We start from the raw sequence: 16,995 nt of genomic DNA on the forward strand, positions 1-16,995 counted from the left end.
GTTAGATAGCTAGGTGAGGTTGCTTAAAAATATAAAATTCATTTTTATAATCAACTAGCAAAATACCCGCTACTTCGTATGCGGAAAAGGAATAATATACAAATAAACAATATTTAATATGGAGAACACTGAAAATGTTGATGTACTAATACCTATTTGAATTGATATTTAATTTCCTTCAAGTACTAGCTCAAACGTTACAGTTATAGCTCTTCTTGTTCACCCAATGTCAATGGTATTACATGTAGAAACCTTTCATACATTTAAAGGGGGATTTAAATAAATATTCTGATCCAATCTCAACAGTGATCCTCATTACAAATTTCATTTATCGATTCACCCAATACCAGTGCTTCAATATTTAGTATTATTTAATACTTCTAGTACACTTATTGTACGACCACCTCTACCAATGAACCTGACAAATAAATAATATATCAGATTTTCACTTCTATTCCTTAGCCCAATACCAAATTTATTGCAATTTTGTACTTTTCACGCACTAATGATATAATTCCATCTTCCAACCCAACGTCAAATTTAATACCATTTAATATATTTCGTATTTCTCAATAAATCATCCAGCCCTCAGCCTAATTTTAGAATTTGTATGCATTTCAAAAAATCCGTATCTAAACACCAACACCTCATACAACAATTCCACCTATGTATATCCCTTAAGTTTCAAAAATTACTTCCTTTTATCCAAAACTATATCCCAACCGCGATTTAGTATTTTTCGCATACATTAGTACGAATTTCCAAAACTTCCTTTCTATCTCCACTCTAAACGTCAACTGCTATGCTAATACCGGATTTCACAATTTCAGCTCTACGCCTTTACACAATAACAATTTGGACCAAATTCTATGCCACTTAGTAATTTTCGTACACTTATTGTACGTATATCCACAACCACATCCATATCTCAACCCTACACGCCAACAGCGGCTATAATACCAAATTTCCGAATTCCACCTCTATTCATAATACCATTAATACTTTTCGTATGAAAGTACGAATTTCAATAACTATCTCCAACAGTAATTGCGAATTTCAGGATTCCACCTCTATCCGTCCACCCAAATCTAAATTGTACCAAATTTAGTAGCATTTACTACTTTTCGTACCCATAAGTACAAATTTCCAAAACTACCTCAATGCTACACTCCATAAGTAATCTTAATGATAAATTTCAGGATTCCAGCTCTATCTGTTCACCCAAATCCAAAATGTACCAAAATTAGTACCATTTAGTACTTTCCGTACCTATAAGTACGAATTTCCGAAACTACCTCAATCCTACACTCCATAAGTAATCTTAATTCCAAATTACAGGATTTCAGCTCTATCCGTCCACCTAAATTAAAATTGTACCATTTAGTACTTCCCGTACCCATAAGTACGAATTTCCAAGACTAAGTCAATCCTACAGTACAACAGTAATCTTAATTCCAAATTTCAGGATTCCAGCTCTATTCGTTCCCCAAAATCAAATTGTACCACATTTAGTACTTATCGTTCCCATATGTACGAATTTCCAAAACTTCCTCAATCCTACACTCCAACAGTAACCGTAACTCGAAATTTCAGGATTCCAGCTGTATCCGTTCACCCAAATATAAATTGTACCAAATTTAGTACCATTTAGTACTTCCCGTATCTATAAGTACGAATTTCCAAAACTACCTCAATCCTACACTCCACAAGTAATCTTAATTATAAATTTCAGAAGTCCAGCTCTATCTGTTCACCCAAATCCAAAATGTACCAAACTTAGTACCATTTAGTACTTTCCGTACCCATAAGTACGAATTTCCGAAGCTACCTCAATCCTACACTCAATAAGTAATTTTAATTCCAAATTTCAGGATTACAGCTCTATCCGTCCACCTAAATTTAAATTGTACCAAATTTAGTACCATTTAGTGCGAATAAGTACGAATTTCCAAGACTAAGTCATTTCTACAGTCCAACAGTAATCTTAATTCCAAATTTCGGGATCCCAGCTCTATTCGTTCCCCCAAATCCAAATTGTACCAAATTTAGTGCTTTTCGTACCCATAAGTACGAACTCCCAAAACTTCATCAATCATACACTCCATCTGTAATCTTAATTCCAAATTTCAGCACTCCAGCTCTATCCGTTCACCCAAATCCAAATTGCGTACCATTTAGTACTTTTCGTACCCCCTAAGTAGGAATTTCCAAAACTTGCTCAATCCTACACCCCAATAGTGATCTTAAATCAAAATTTTAGGATTCCAGCTTTATCCGTTCAACAAAATTTGAATTGTACCAAATTTAGTACCATTAAGTACTTTCCGTACCCATAAGTACGAATTTCCAAGATTAACTCAATCCTACACTCCAAAAGTAATTAAATTCCAAATTTCAGGATTCCAGATCTATCCGTTCACCCAAATCCAATTTGTACCAAATTTAGTACCGTTTACTACTTTCGTACCCATAAGTAAGAATTTCCAAAACTACCTCAATCCTTCACTCCACCAGTAATCTTAATTCCAAATTTCAGGTTTCTATGTCTATCTAAACCCAAATTGTACCAAATTTGGTCAACACCACTTCCCAACCTTGATTTCCATACCAAATATGGACATTGTAGGTATATCCGCTCAAAATATACAATTGGTACCAAATTTAGTAACTTATCGTACACTTATAAGTCGAATTTCCAAAAACCCTTTGGTACATCTTTCTAAATCTCCATCAGTTACCCTCCTTCCAAATTTCAGAATTCTAGCTCTTCCCGTTTGCATAATACAAAGGGTACCATATTTAGTACCTTTTAGTACTTTTCGTACCCTTCTAGGTCGAATTTCAAAAAACCCAGCCTTATCTCACCCCTACACACCGACAGCAACCCACAGTCAAAATTTCAGCTTTCTAGCTTCAGCGGTTTCGTCTGGGCGATGATATGTCAGTCACTCAGTCACTCACTAAGCTCTTATATATATATAGATGTATTATTAACGAGAGTATACACACCTTGATACGAATATGCCTCATTGAAATAATAGTTTTAGACCCCATATAAGTTTCGACGAAATCCGTTTCAGGCAATTTAGAGTCGATTTAGCCCTGTCCATCTATCTGTCTATCTGACTGGAGGGGGGCGCAATAACTTTTGAACTGTTCAACCGATTTGGATCGAAATTTGTTACCCGCAATATTTTGGCCAAGCTTAGATAAAGTTTGAAGATACGTCATATCGGAAGGCACCGGAACCTCCTCCAATTTTTTTGTGGGGGTGTTGGTGTTTTTGTGAAGTCCATACTTCCTGAGATAATGGCCCATAAGCTCTAAAATACCCTGCCAGCACCAAATAAAATGACTGATGAGCTCGATTACTTACGTTTTAAGTACATTGTCGAAACTTTAATCATCGTTAAATTGCATCCAATATTTCTCTAAAAAGTACATTAAGTTCCAAGAAGGTCTGTATCTGACAACACGTCACAAATGTGCGAAACTTTGCATGCAGTTTAAAGACTGTTCGAGAATTGTTTGAAATTCTCATCGAAAATAGGCCATGCGATTATAATTATATAATTGTTCCACAAACATCCCAGATGGGACAAGGGAGACTTCTCTCATATCAATGAGTGCACGCCGATTCATATTGGCCCAATGATATGGGACCTACTTTTTATTGCCGAGTCCAAACGGCGTGTCTTACGAGACCACTTGTAGAGAAGTTTTTCATGGCTTAAATACTCAGGAAATGTCGCCAGCATTACTGAGGGGGAATTTTGCCACCGTTGAAAATTTTGATGTTGCTTGGCCTGGGATTCGAACCGCAGACCTTCTGAGTGCAAGGCGGACGTGCTAACCATTGCACCACGGTGGCCCCCAATATTATAATTACAACGATATAATTTTCTTAAGCAAGTCCATGCTTCCTGACTTAATTGACTCAATTGGGTACTACGTACGAGAGTGCGCTCCAGCCAGGCGAACGGACGGGCATGGCTAAATTTACGCCAGATTTCGAAATAGATTTCGTCCAAACATACATACTTGGAGGATTTCGATGAGGTACTTTTTTATCGAATCAAAGTGTATATCCAAGCCTAAAGGTAGACGTTAAAAAAATACTTTCCACTAATATTACTACTTACTTACTTAGCTGGCCCATTACAGAACATTTGTTCCAAAGGCCGAACTAAGAAAATATCTCCAATTCTCTCTATTTGTTGCTTCGCACTCTGGAATACCGCGCCTTTTCTTCTCTTCATCCACTTGTTTGCGCCATCTATTCCTTGGCCTGCTAATTCTTCGTGCACCGCCAAGCGGTTCGTATTTATACGCCTTTTTAGCGGGTTAATCTTCGCCCATTCTTATGCTATGGCCTAGCCAACGCAATCGCTGCATCTCGATACGTTTAACTATATTGATGTCGTTGTATAGCAGATACAGCTCGTGGTTCATGCGACGTCGATATTCACCGTCAACGCAGATTGGTCCGTAGATCTTTCGAAGAATTTTTCTCTCAAACACACCAATCACAGCCATGTCTGCTTGCGCAAGTACCCAGGCTTCGGAGCCATACATCAGCACGGGTAGTATCAGTGTTTTGTAGAGCTTTATTTTTGTTTGAAGAGATGTGGCTTTGTGGCTTTTAAACTGCTTACTTAAACCAAAGTAGCATCTGTTGGCCAATACAATTCTTCTTTTTATTTCACCTCGGCAGGTGCCGAGGTAGACGAAGTCTTTTACTACCTCAAAGTTATAGGGACCAACTTCCACAGTTTGTCCGAGCTCAATGGACGCATTGCGCGTCGACACCATCAACTTGGTCTTCTCACCGTTTACCGCCAGACCCACTTTAGCAGATTCTTCTTCGACCTTCATAAAGGTATCGGTTACTTCTTTTACTGATCGTCCCATGATATCTATATCATCAGCATAAGCAAGTTACATGTGGCTATTGGTGTAGATTGTGCCACTTCTTTTGACGTTTGCATCACGTATAACCTTTTCCAGCAGGATGTTGAAGAGATCACACGAAAGGTTGTCTCCTTGTCTGAAACCTCTTTTGGTACAAAACTCTTCGGAGAGGTTTTTTCCTATTTTAACTGAAGATCTTGTGTCAGTTAGAGTCTTTTTACAAAGCCGAATGAGCTTTGCGGGGATACCAAATTCAGACATGGCTTGGAATACCCTTGAACGTAGGGGGCTGTAGAAGGCTGTTTTATAATCGCCAAAAAGTGGTAGGAGTCGATCTGCATCTCTTGGGTCTTCTCCAGGATTTGCCGCAGGGTAAATAGCTGGTCAATGGTGGACTTGCCAGGTCTAAAGCCACATTGGTATGGTCCAATTATTTCGTTGACCATAGGCTTTAGTCGTTCGCATAATATCCCTGACACAATCTTGAAGGCAATAGGGGGGTAGACATATGCCCTTATAGTTAGAGCATATAGTCTTATCTCCTCTCTTGTGGACGTGGCACAGGATACTCAGGTTCCAATCGCCGGGTACTCGTTTTTCCTGCCAGATGGTGCTAACTAGCTGATGAATACACCTTATCAGCGTGTCGCCTCCGGTTTTGAACAGCTCGGCTGGTAAGTCACCGGCTCCTGCTGCCTTATTATTCTTCAGCCGATTTATTGCTGTCTTTACCTCATCTTGGCTGGGCGGCATACATTCAATGCCATCTTCTGGGATTGGGTCTGTGGTATCTTCTTCGTCTTCGCTGCTATTGGATACCAACAGTTTTGAAAAATGTTCTTTCCATATCCTGAGCACACTATCTGTATCAGTTACCAAATTACCTTGCTGGTCTCTACAGGAGAATGTGCCATGGGCAGGACAACGGTCATATGTTTTTTCTAAGCGCTCATAAAATATATCTTTGGTCAGTTCGTCCTTGTCTTCAGTGGGAGCATGAGCGCAAATAAAGCTGATGTTGAAGAATTTTGTTTTTATTCGAATTGTAGCAAGTCTTTCATTCACTGATGTGAAGCTGGAGACCAGGTGTTTTAACATCCGGCCAACTACAAATCCGCAACCAAACTCATGCTTTGTGTCATGGCAGCTATAATACAGTGCGTCACATTTAGGTGTTGTTGTGACGCCTTTCCCATTCCATCGTATTTCTTGTATGGTAGTAATGTCGGCCTTGTACTTTTCAAGTACATCTGCCAATGCGTAAACTGCACCTTCTCTATAAAGAGTGCGAACATTCCAGGTGCAGATTCGCAGATCATGGTCCTTAAAACGTTTGCGGGGGTCGTCAACTTTTGAGGGGTTTGTTTTTCTTTTCTTTTGTTTTATCATAGTAGGCTGCTTTTCTAGGGGAGGGTTACTAACCCTGCGCCCAAATCCAATCTTTTAACGTTCTTATGGGTGAACGCGCGGCACATTTTAGCTCATTACCTTTAACGGGTGTTAAAGGCAGCTACCCCAGGTGACACCACGGGGAGGTCAGTGTCCACTTGAGATGAAAGAGGGACCAAGATAAATCCTGAACTTTGCCATGTTAAAGCCGGTCAGGACCGTTCCTTGGTATCTGTCATCCCCAACGTCCACTAACATTACAGCAGGGAAAAGGCGAGACTTCTCTAATATCAATGAGTCCAGCTGGATTATATATTTAGCTCAATGATAAGAAACCTCCTTTAATACCCTAATATCACAACTTGCAGACAAGTTTTACGTAACTGGGAAATACTCAGCAAATGTAAGGGGGGTTTTGCTACCGTCGAAAATGTTTAATGTTATTCATCGTACAATGCGTGCATGATAACCAGCTTCTTAAATAGGTAACCTTATTTATAAGTCCTTTTTGGAATATTTTATTTTCGAACTTTTGTGGGAGAGGTACCGGAAGGAGTGGTCCGATATAACCCATCTTCGAAAATAAACTAAGTTTGGACAAAATATAACGAAAGCCAATTTTTGGACCGAATCGGTTGATACGTTCAAGAGTTATCGTGTACTCCAGCAGCCAGACGGACGGGCATTTCTTACCGTCGGCACACGTGTTTTTATATCCTCATCATTTATGCTAACGAGGGCAAAATGTGCCTTATCGAAATAATGGTTTTAGACCCCAAGTATGTTTGGAGAAAATCTGTTTCAATCTGTCTGTCTAGCTAGTGCGCACGATAACTCTCGAACTCTCTGTTCAAAATTTCGCTCTCGTAATATTTTGTCCAAACTTAGATCAAGTTCTAAGATGGGCAATATCGGTCCACTTCATAGTTCAAAATTTTTTGCAAAAATTGTGCGCACGGAGATCCCGAATTGGGTCAATCTTTGAACAACGTAATAATTCTTCCAGAGAGATGTGCTTCGGGCCTATCCTTCGGGTACCTTCAAAATAAATTTTCAAATTTGTTGACACAAGTGCAGTTTAGAAACACTACTCGGAATGTCACAATATATTTCCTGAGATAATATCCCAAAAGCTCTAAATAACCCTGCCAGTATCAACTGAAATGACTAATGATCACGAAAACGTACGAAATGAGCTACCGGTTTGACCAAACATTGGACATAAACTTCCTTTCTAAACTTACATCAACTACCAAGAAGATCTATATTGAAAAACATCGTCGGTTACCTCCCTCACAAAAGTTCAAAGTTTTCGCTTAAGTGCAGTTTAAGGGCTGTGCTGTTGGAGGATCGTTTAGTACTTCTTGTGGCCCCGTTTACAGCGTTCTAATGCTTTTCGTTGACAACTCCATGCTTCCTGACATAATGATCCAAAAGTTCTCAAAAAAATGCCAGTGACCACTAAAGTGTCTGGCGGGCACGATATCTATCGAAAGGAGTGATTGACATGGGTCCAACCTTTGCGCATCGTAATATTTCATTCACACTTAAAACATGTTGCCGTATGGACCATATCGGTTCACTCTTTAGGGTACCCTTACACAATACTTTAAAATTGTTCGCAAATTTGCAGTTTAGAGGCATGTTTAAGATCATTTTGCAAGCAGGCTGAGTTGACAAAACCGACTGATCCTTGTTCTAATATCTAGAGAGATCCCTTGAAGAAGACTATGTATGGTAAGGGTCTTCAATTGATATTTTATTACTTAATTTACCACACAATTGAACGTATTTATGTATGTATTGTAAATTTTTACAAACATCTATTATGTGTATGTATGTGTATGTATATTCCATAATTTATTTAAAGAGCTCTACAATGAAGGTCGTTTTGCCTCAGCCATAGGTCTTACCTTATTTCTTTCTAATGACTGTTAAATTACATGGAAAAAATGGACGGAATTATTTATTGTGTAGACGTTTTTGAAGTGTCTCATTTTGTTATTTAGTTGGGTGTTTGTTTGTTAACTTTATTATGTGGAATTAGAAAAGAAGAAGAGGCAGCAAAAAATACAGCACCAAATTCAGTTGTTTTTTCTTTCAAACTCATGTCATCTCCGCACACAAATGTGGTTATGGTTGTTATTTTTATACCCTCCACCATAGTATGGAGGGTATATTAAGTTTGTTTTTCCGTTTGTAACGCATTGAAATACTCATTTGCGACCCTATAAAGAATATATATTCTTGATCAGGATAAAATTCTAAGTCGATCTGAGCACGTCCGTCCGTCCGTCCGTCTGTGGTAATCACTCTAGCATCCACAAAAATAGAGATAGAACGCTGAAATTTTGGGAAAATGCGTCTTTTGTTTGCAGGCAGGTCAAGTTCGATGATGGGCTATATCGGTCCACGTTTTGGTATAGCCCCCATATAACGGTACCCCCCGATTTACGGTATTTTGACGTTTTTAGCTACATTTTCAGACCAATTTGGCTATAATTTGACATTCTTAAGTGTCAACAAACATATATAACAAAACTTGTGGACATAGGTCCACGTTTTGGTATAGCCCCCATATAACGGTACCCCCCGATTTGCGGTATTTTGACGTTTTTAGCTACATTTTTAGACCGATTTAGCTATAATTTGAAATTTAGGGTTCTTAAGTATCAGTAAACTTATATAACAAAAGTTGTGGACATAGGTCCACGTTTTGGTATAGCCCCCATATAACGGTACCCCCCGATATACGGTATTTTGACGTTTTTAGCTACATTATCAGACCGATGTAGCTATAATTTGACATTTAGGGTTCTTAAGTGTTAATAAACTTATAAATTAGAAGTTGTGGACATAGGTCCACGTTTTGGTATAGCCCCCATATAACGGTACCCCCCGATTTATGGTATTTTGACGGGTTTAGCTACATTTTCAGACCGATTTAGCTATAATTTGACATTTGAAGTTCTTAAAAGTCAATAAACTTATATAACAAAAGTTGTGGACATAGGTCTACGTATTGGTATAGCCCCCATATAACGGTACCCCCCGATTTACGGTATTTTGACGGGTTTAGCTACATTTTCAGACCGATTTAGCTATAATTTTACATTTGAAGTTCTTAAATGTCAATAAACTTATATAACAAAACTTGTGGACAGAGGTCCACGTTTTGGTATAGCCCCCATATAACGGTACCACCCGATTTACGGTATTTTAACGTTTTTAGCTACATTTTCAGACCGATATAGCTATAATTTGACATTTAGGGTTCTGAAGTGTAACTAAACTTATATAACAAAAGTTGTGGACCTAGGTCCAAGTTTTGGTATAGCCCCCATATAACGGTACCCCCGATTTACGGCATTTTGACGTTTTTATCTACATTTTCAGACCGATTTAGCTATCAATTGACATTTAGGGTTCTTAAATGTCAATAAACTTATATAACTAGTGGACATAGGTCCATGTTTTGGAATAGCCCCCATATAACGTTACCGCCCGATTTTACCAACAAGTTTTAACCGAATTATCTGTAATTTGACATTTGAAATTCTTAGTGGTCACCACACCTCTCCACCAAAAATTGTCAAGAAAGCCCCCATATAACGGTACCTCCCAATTTTCAGTAATTTGGCAATTTTAGCTACAATTTTTAACAGAACTAACTGTAATTTGACATTTGAAGGTTGTAGTGGTCACCACACATCTGCATCAACAATTTTCAACATAGCCCCAATATAACGATACCTCCCTATTTTCGGTACTTTGAGGATTTTACTTAAAATGTTTAACCGAACTTAGGTCCATGTTTTTGTATAGCACCAAAACAAACCTCCCGATTTTCCGTACCTTAGCTTTATTTTTTGGACGAACTTTCTGTAATTTGAAATTTAAAAGTCAACAAAAATTCTGCAACAAAAATTGTTCATTTAAGTTCATATTTTCGTATAGCCCAGATACCTCCGAACTAGCTGTTAATGACATTTGAAGTTCCCACGTTATGTACCGATTTTCAATATTTTGAGGATTCTAGCTAAATTTTTCAACCGAATTAGGAGTTATTTGACATTAAAGGCTCCCATCAAAAACTGTCAACCATGTTTTATTATAACCCCTATATAACAGTACCTCCCAATTTCTAGCCCACCAAAAATTGTCAACAGTTAGATATAGGCCTACCGAATGAAGCATTTTATGTACATTATCTGACATTTTAACGTACTCACTTAAAGTTTGGGACAGGAATGAATATTTTATGGTGGAGGGTATGAAAAGTTCGGCCCGGCCGAACTTAATGCTTTTTTACTTGTTTTCTTTCGTTTCTATTTGAAATGAGGCCATAATTATTGTACATTGCGCCTGTTGTTGTTGTTGCTATAATTTTTTATTATTAAGCCATTTTGTTATAAGCAATGGTGCCATACATTTCAAAGGTGTTGTTGCTGTTATTGTTTTTATTATTATATTTTCTTCATTTTTTTAAGCCAACTAACGTTGGCCATAAATTCAAATGAGTCTTTTTTCCTGAGAAGTCTTATTTTTGTGGACGGTGTTGTTGTTGAAATGCTGTGCCACAGTCTTGGTGCTGCTTAACACCTCTCAATTATATTTTCGTTCCTTATCTAAAGAAGAAATGTTTTCAGGTTTTTATATAATTTTTTTCAATGAGCATGCATTGCAAATAGTTGTATTTTTTATTTTTGCAAAAGTTATTTTAATCAGATGCCAATTTAAGGGAAATTTGTTAGCTAAAAAAAAATAATAGCAAATTATTAGCAACGGAGTTTAAATATTCTTTATAGTTTTTAAAATGTTATACAATAAACCTGAGATTAAGTTGAATTACTTTGCAAACAATAAGTAATACACATATCAAATAACATTTTACAACAGAGTTATGGAAACATTTGAAAATAATTCTTGTGGAACAGACAGATTACCTCCTAAAGAGGTAATCTATAGTTAGAAGCCCTCCTAAAGAAGTCTTCTATAGATAAAAATACCCATTAAAAGGTCTTTTATAAATAGAGCCCTTCCTAAAGAGGGTTTCTATAGATATAAGAGGTATTCTTTAGATACAAGCCACCCAAAGAGGTCTTCTATAGATAGAAGCCGTCCTAAAGAGGTCTTCTATAGATAGAAGCCTTCCTAAGGAGGTCTTCTATAGAAACCCTTCTTCTATAAATAGAAGTCCTCCGTCTATAGGCAGAAGCCCTCCTAAAGAGGTCTTCCGTAGTAAGAAACCCTCCTAAAGAGGTCTTCTATAGATATAAGCCCTACTAACGAAATCTTCTATAGATAGAAGCTCCCCTGAAGAGGTCTTCTATAGATATACGCCCTTCTAAAGAAGTCCTCTATAGATAGAAGCACCCTTAAAGAGGTCTTCTATAGATTGAAGCACCCCTAAATAGGTCTTCTATAGATAGGAGCCTTCCTAAAGAGGTTTTCTATAGGAGGGCTATAGAAGACCTCGTAAAGAGGTCTTATATAGATAGAAGCCCTCCTCAAGAGGTCTTCTAAAGATAGAAGCCCTTCTAAAGAGGTCTTCTATATATAGAAGCCCTCCTAAAGGGGTCTCCTATAGATAGAAGCCGTTCTAAAGGGGTCTTCTATAGAAAGAAGCCCTCGTAAAGAGGTCTTTTATAGATACAAGCCCTCCTAAAGAGATCTTTAATAGATAGAAGCCCTTCTAAAGAGGTCGTCTATATATAGAAGCACTCCTAAAGAGGTCTTCTATATATAGAAGCCCTCCTAAAGAGGTCTTCTATAGATAGAAGCCCCTCCTAAAGAGGTCTTATATAAATAGAAGCCCTCCTAAAGAGGTCGTCTATATATAGAAGCACTCCTAAAGAGGTCTTCTATATATAGAAGTCCTCCTAAAGAGGTCTTCTATAGATAGAAGCCCACCTAAAGAGGTCTTCTATAGGTAGAAGCCCTCCTAAAGAAGTCTTCTATAGATAGAAGCCCTTCTAAAGAGGTCGTCTATATATAGAAGCCCCCCAAAAGAGGTCTTTCCTCCTAAAGAGGTCTTCTATAAATAGAAGCCCTCCTAAAGAGGTCTTCTATAGATAGAAGCCCTTCTAAAGAGGTCGTCTATATATAGAAGCCCTCCTAAAGAGGTCTTCTATAGATAGAAGCCCACCTAAAGAGGTCTTCTATAGGTAGAAGCCCTCCTAAAGAAGTCTTCTATAGATAGAAGCCCTTCTAAAGAGGTCGTCTATATATAGAAGCCCTCCTAAAGAGGTCTTCTATAAATAGAAGCCCTCCTAAAGAGGTCTTCTATAGATATAAACCCTCCTAAAGAAGTCTTCTATTGATAGAAGCACCCCTAAAGAGGTCTTCTATAGCCAGAAGCCCTCCTAAAGAGACCTAAAGAGTCTATAGAAACACCCCTAAAGAGGTCTTCTATAGATAGAAGCCCTCCCAAAGAGGTCTTCTATAGATAGACGTCCTCTTAAAGAGGTCATCTATAGATAGACGTCCCCCTAAACAAGCCTTCTATAGCCAGAAGATCTCCTAAAGAGGTCTTCCATAGCTGGAAGCCCTCCTTGGAAGTCTTCTATAGCTAGCAGCCCTCCTAAGCCCTAGCTAGAAGACTTCCTAAGGAAGTCTTATGTAGCTAAAAGACCTCCTAAGGAAGTCTTATGTAGCTAAAAGCCTTCTTAAGGAGGTCATCTATAAGTAGAAGTCCTCCCAAGTAGGTCTTCGATAGATACACTCCATCCTGAATAGGTATTCTATAGATAAAAGCCCACCTAACGACGTTTTCAATTGGAAGAAGCCCTCCTAATTAGGTGTTCTATAGACAGAAGCCCTCCTATAGTGATCTTCCATAGATAGATTTCCACCAAAAGAGGACTTCCATAGGTAGAAGCCCTCCCAAAGAGGTCTTCCATAGATAGAAGCCTTCCTAAAGAGGTCTTCTGTAGATAGAAGCCCTCCCAAAGAAGTCTTCTATAGATAAAAGCCCCCGCAAAGAAATCTTACATAGCCAGAAGCCCTCGTAAAGAGTCTATAGAAGCACTCCTAAAGAGGTCTTCTGTAGATCGAAGCCCCCAAAGAGGTATAAACAGGTCATCTATATATAGAAGTCCCCCTAAAGAGGTCTTCTATAGATAGAAAACCTTCCTAAAGATGTCTTCTATAGCCAGAAGTCCTCCTACAAAGGCCATCTATAGATAGAAGTCCTCCTAAAGAGGTCATCTATAGATAGAAGCCCTCATAAAGAGGTCTTCTATAGATATAAGCCCTCCCAAAGAGGTCTTCTATAGAGATCATCTATAAATAGAAGCCCTCCTAATTAGGTCTTCTATAGACAGAAGCCCTCCTATAGTGATCTTCCATAGATAGATTTCCACCTAAAGAGGACTTCTATAAGTAGAAGCCCTCCCAAAGAGGTCTTCTATAGATAGAAGCCTTCCTAAAGAGGTCTTCTGTAGATAGAAGCCCTCCCAGAGAGGTCTTCTATAGATAAAAGCCCTCTCAAAGAGGTCTTCTAAGCTCGTAAAGAGTCTATAGAAGCACTCCTAAAGAGGTGTTCTGTAGATAGAAGCCCCCCAAAGAGGTATAAACAGGTCATCTATAGATAGAAGTCCCCCTAAAGAGGTCTTCTATAGATAGAAAACCTTCCTAAAGAGGTCATCTATAGATAGAAGCCCTCCTAAAGAGGTCTTCTATAGATATAAGCCCTCCCAAAGAGGTCTTCTATAGATAAAAGCCCTCCCAAAGAGGTCTTCTATAGATAGAAGCCTTCCTAAAGAGGTCTTCTGTAGATATAAGCCCTCCCGAAGAGGTCTTCTATAGATAGAAGCCCTCCTAAAGAGGTCTTCTATATATAAGCCCTGCCAAAGAGGTCTTCTATAGATAGAAACTTTCCTAAAGATGTCCTCTATATCCAGAAGTCCTCCTATAGAGGGCATCTATAGATAGATACCCTCCTAAAGAGGTGTTCTATAGATAGAAGCCCTTCTAAAGAGGTTTTCTATAGATAGAAGCCCTTCTAAAGAGGTCTTCTATAGATAGAAGCACCCCTAAAGAGATCTTCTATTGATAGATTTCCACCTAAAGGGGTTTTCAATAGATAAAAGTCCTCCTAAGGAAGTCTTCTATAGCAAAAAGCACTCCTAAAGAGATCTTCTATAGCTAGAAGCCTTCTTAAAGAGGTGTTCTATAGGTAGAAGCCCTTCTGTAGTTAGAAACCCTTCTTAAGAGGTCTTCTGTATAAAGAAGCCAACGCAAATATGTGTTCTACAGATAGCAGACCACCTAGAGGTCTTCTAAAGTCCTTTTCTATAGATACAAATCCTCCCAAATATAAAAATCTTCTGCATCATGGTCATCTATAAAAAGTATATTCCTATTATATTCCTATCGCAATAATACACCTGTTGCCACAACAAGAAAAAAAGAAAACGGCATGTTCTTTTACTAACCCACCCACCCACAATCAAAAATTCCCACGCCGATTTGATATCTTAAAATTTATTTGCATTTGATGTCATTAATAAGTCATTAAAACCGACAATATTTTGCTCATATAGCGACTTTATCATTCGCTTTGTGGCCAATCTTATCATCAGCCGACACTATCTACTGATCATCCGCAATGTTTACATTGATATTTTTTATAAAAAATAAAAACAAAAACAAGAAACTAAATATCAAAATCAATACAAAATAATTTTATGTTTTGCGATTAAATTGTATCTACAATTCATTCACTCACTTACCACACAGATATCTGGGGGCGCGAAAGGAATTCCTTTCGATTTCCTTAACGGAGCAGCAGACTTTTGTCTGATATACCAGTCCGATATCACTCAGATAATGGTGGCAGATAGGAGTACATAGAATTTTTGTTAGATTTCTAATCGGTCATTGCACAGATTCTTAGTTCGCTATCAATGTTTTGAATAAGATAGTGGTGGCGGTGGTGGTGATACGGAACTACCGAATTGCAAAAAACCCGACACAGATAGATATTAAGAAAATCAGTTAAAAGTTTGTAATGATGATAAGATAGAAAGTTCGCATGGATATCTTTTGCTGCAATTTGTGCACTCTACATAAGGCGCTTCTGTTCTTTGGTAGCTATTTAAATATTTATTTGATGTTGTTCTTTATCAGGACCCACTTGAGAAATTTCCAAGAGAGTCTAGTAAACATGATTGACAAACCGTACAAATATCATCAACCTTGGGGGTGTGTTGCTTGTCAATATGCAGATATGAAGATATACGAGTATTTATATCTGAAGACAAGATAATGATTTGCGAAAAGAATCTAAAGCTGATAAGCTCTACAATCTATGAGGTAATAATTTCAATGTCAGAGGCATAATGAGTATAAATGCATTCTGGTACATGCTACTAATAGCTTGTATTCGTTGCTAAAGCAATTTTTTCTAAGCGTAAAAAGGTTTTCTGAGAGACCCCTTTTTGCTATATGATGTTCTTAAATGATCTTCAATTTATAGAAAATAATTCAAATAGGTGTTTTATAGAAAAATACCCAAAAAAGGATTTCTATATATAGATAATTTCCTAAATGGATATTCTACAGATATGTAAACTCCAGAAGGGTCATCAATATATAAAAGTCCACCTAAAGAAGTCTTCTATACTCGTATATAAAGGACATAATAAAGAGGATTTCAAAATATATGTAAAACCTTCAAAAGGGGAATATTCTATAGAACAGAAGATCCTTTAAGAAGTCCTTTAAATGGGTCTTCTATAAAATATAAATATAATGATAATGATAATGCGATATTCCTTAACTAGAAAGCCTCCTCAATGGGTCTTTTGTAGATAGGATGCCTCACAAAATGGCGTTCTACAGATAAAATATATCCTAAAGGGTCTTTAAAGGTACATTCGAACTACTCTATAATAAACTACCCCGTAATGAATACTTCTCTATAACGAAGTTGTTGTTTCTCACACAAAATAATGCATTTATATCGACTTTTCACTATAACGTAGTAATTCATCGGTCCCAAAGTGCTTAGTTATCATCTACAGATAGAAAAGTCTGTTGTTAACAAGTAAAAAAAGTATCAGTCGGCTTGGCCGACAGAGATATACCCTCAGCCTGTGTATATTGAAACCATTTTTTCCCTAAAAAAGTATGTATTTAGAGTGTTTTAAAAATTTTGAACGCATTAACCGACAAAAATGTTGATTAGATTAAAGAGCAGAAGCTTTGCGGGGGAATTACTTAAAGGAATGGATCGACATTGACCATTATGGAAGTCGATCTCCAGCCACTACATATGGTGCCATAGGGGGGTTTTACTCCCTTCGGGCTGTCTGCTTAACTTTTACCATCATAATTGAGGCAGAAAATGCAAGTTGCTTCAAAAAAAAAAAATGATTCGATAGCAGGTCTTAAAGTGAACTTATCTGAAATTTTGTTTGGGAGGTACTGGATGAAGTGGACAAATATAGTCCATATTTGGGCTTGATCTATATCTGGTAGATATATTAAGATGTGTTAAGTGTGGACCAATTCGGCCACTCCCTTCAAAAGTTACCGTACGAAAAATTTTTCCGAACATTTTTGAAATTTTGTGGGGGAGGTACCTGAAGGAGTGGACCGATATGGCTTATCTTCGAACTTAAACTATGTTTGGACAAAATATTACTAAGGCCAAATTTTGGACCCAATCAGCAGATCCGTTGGAGAGTT

The sequence above is a fragment of the Musca autumnalis genome, unplaced genomic scaffold, assembly GCF_047663935.1.
Source record: "Musca autumnalis isolate F117 unplaced genomic scaffold, ASM4766393v1 scaffold_1, whole genome shotgun sequence".
Taxonomy (NCBI): Eukaryota; Metazoa; Arthropoda; class Insecta; order Diptera; family Muscidae; genus Musca; species Musca autumnalis.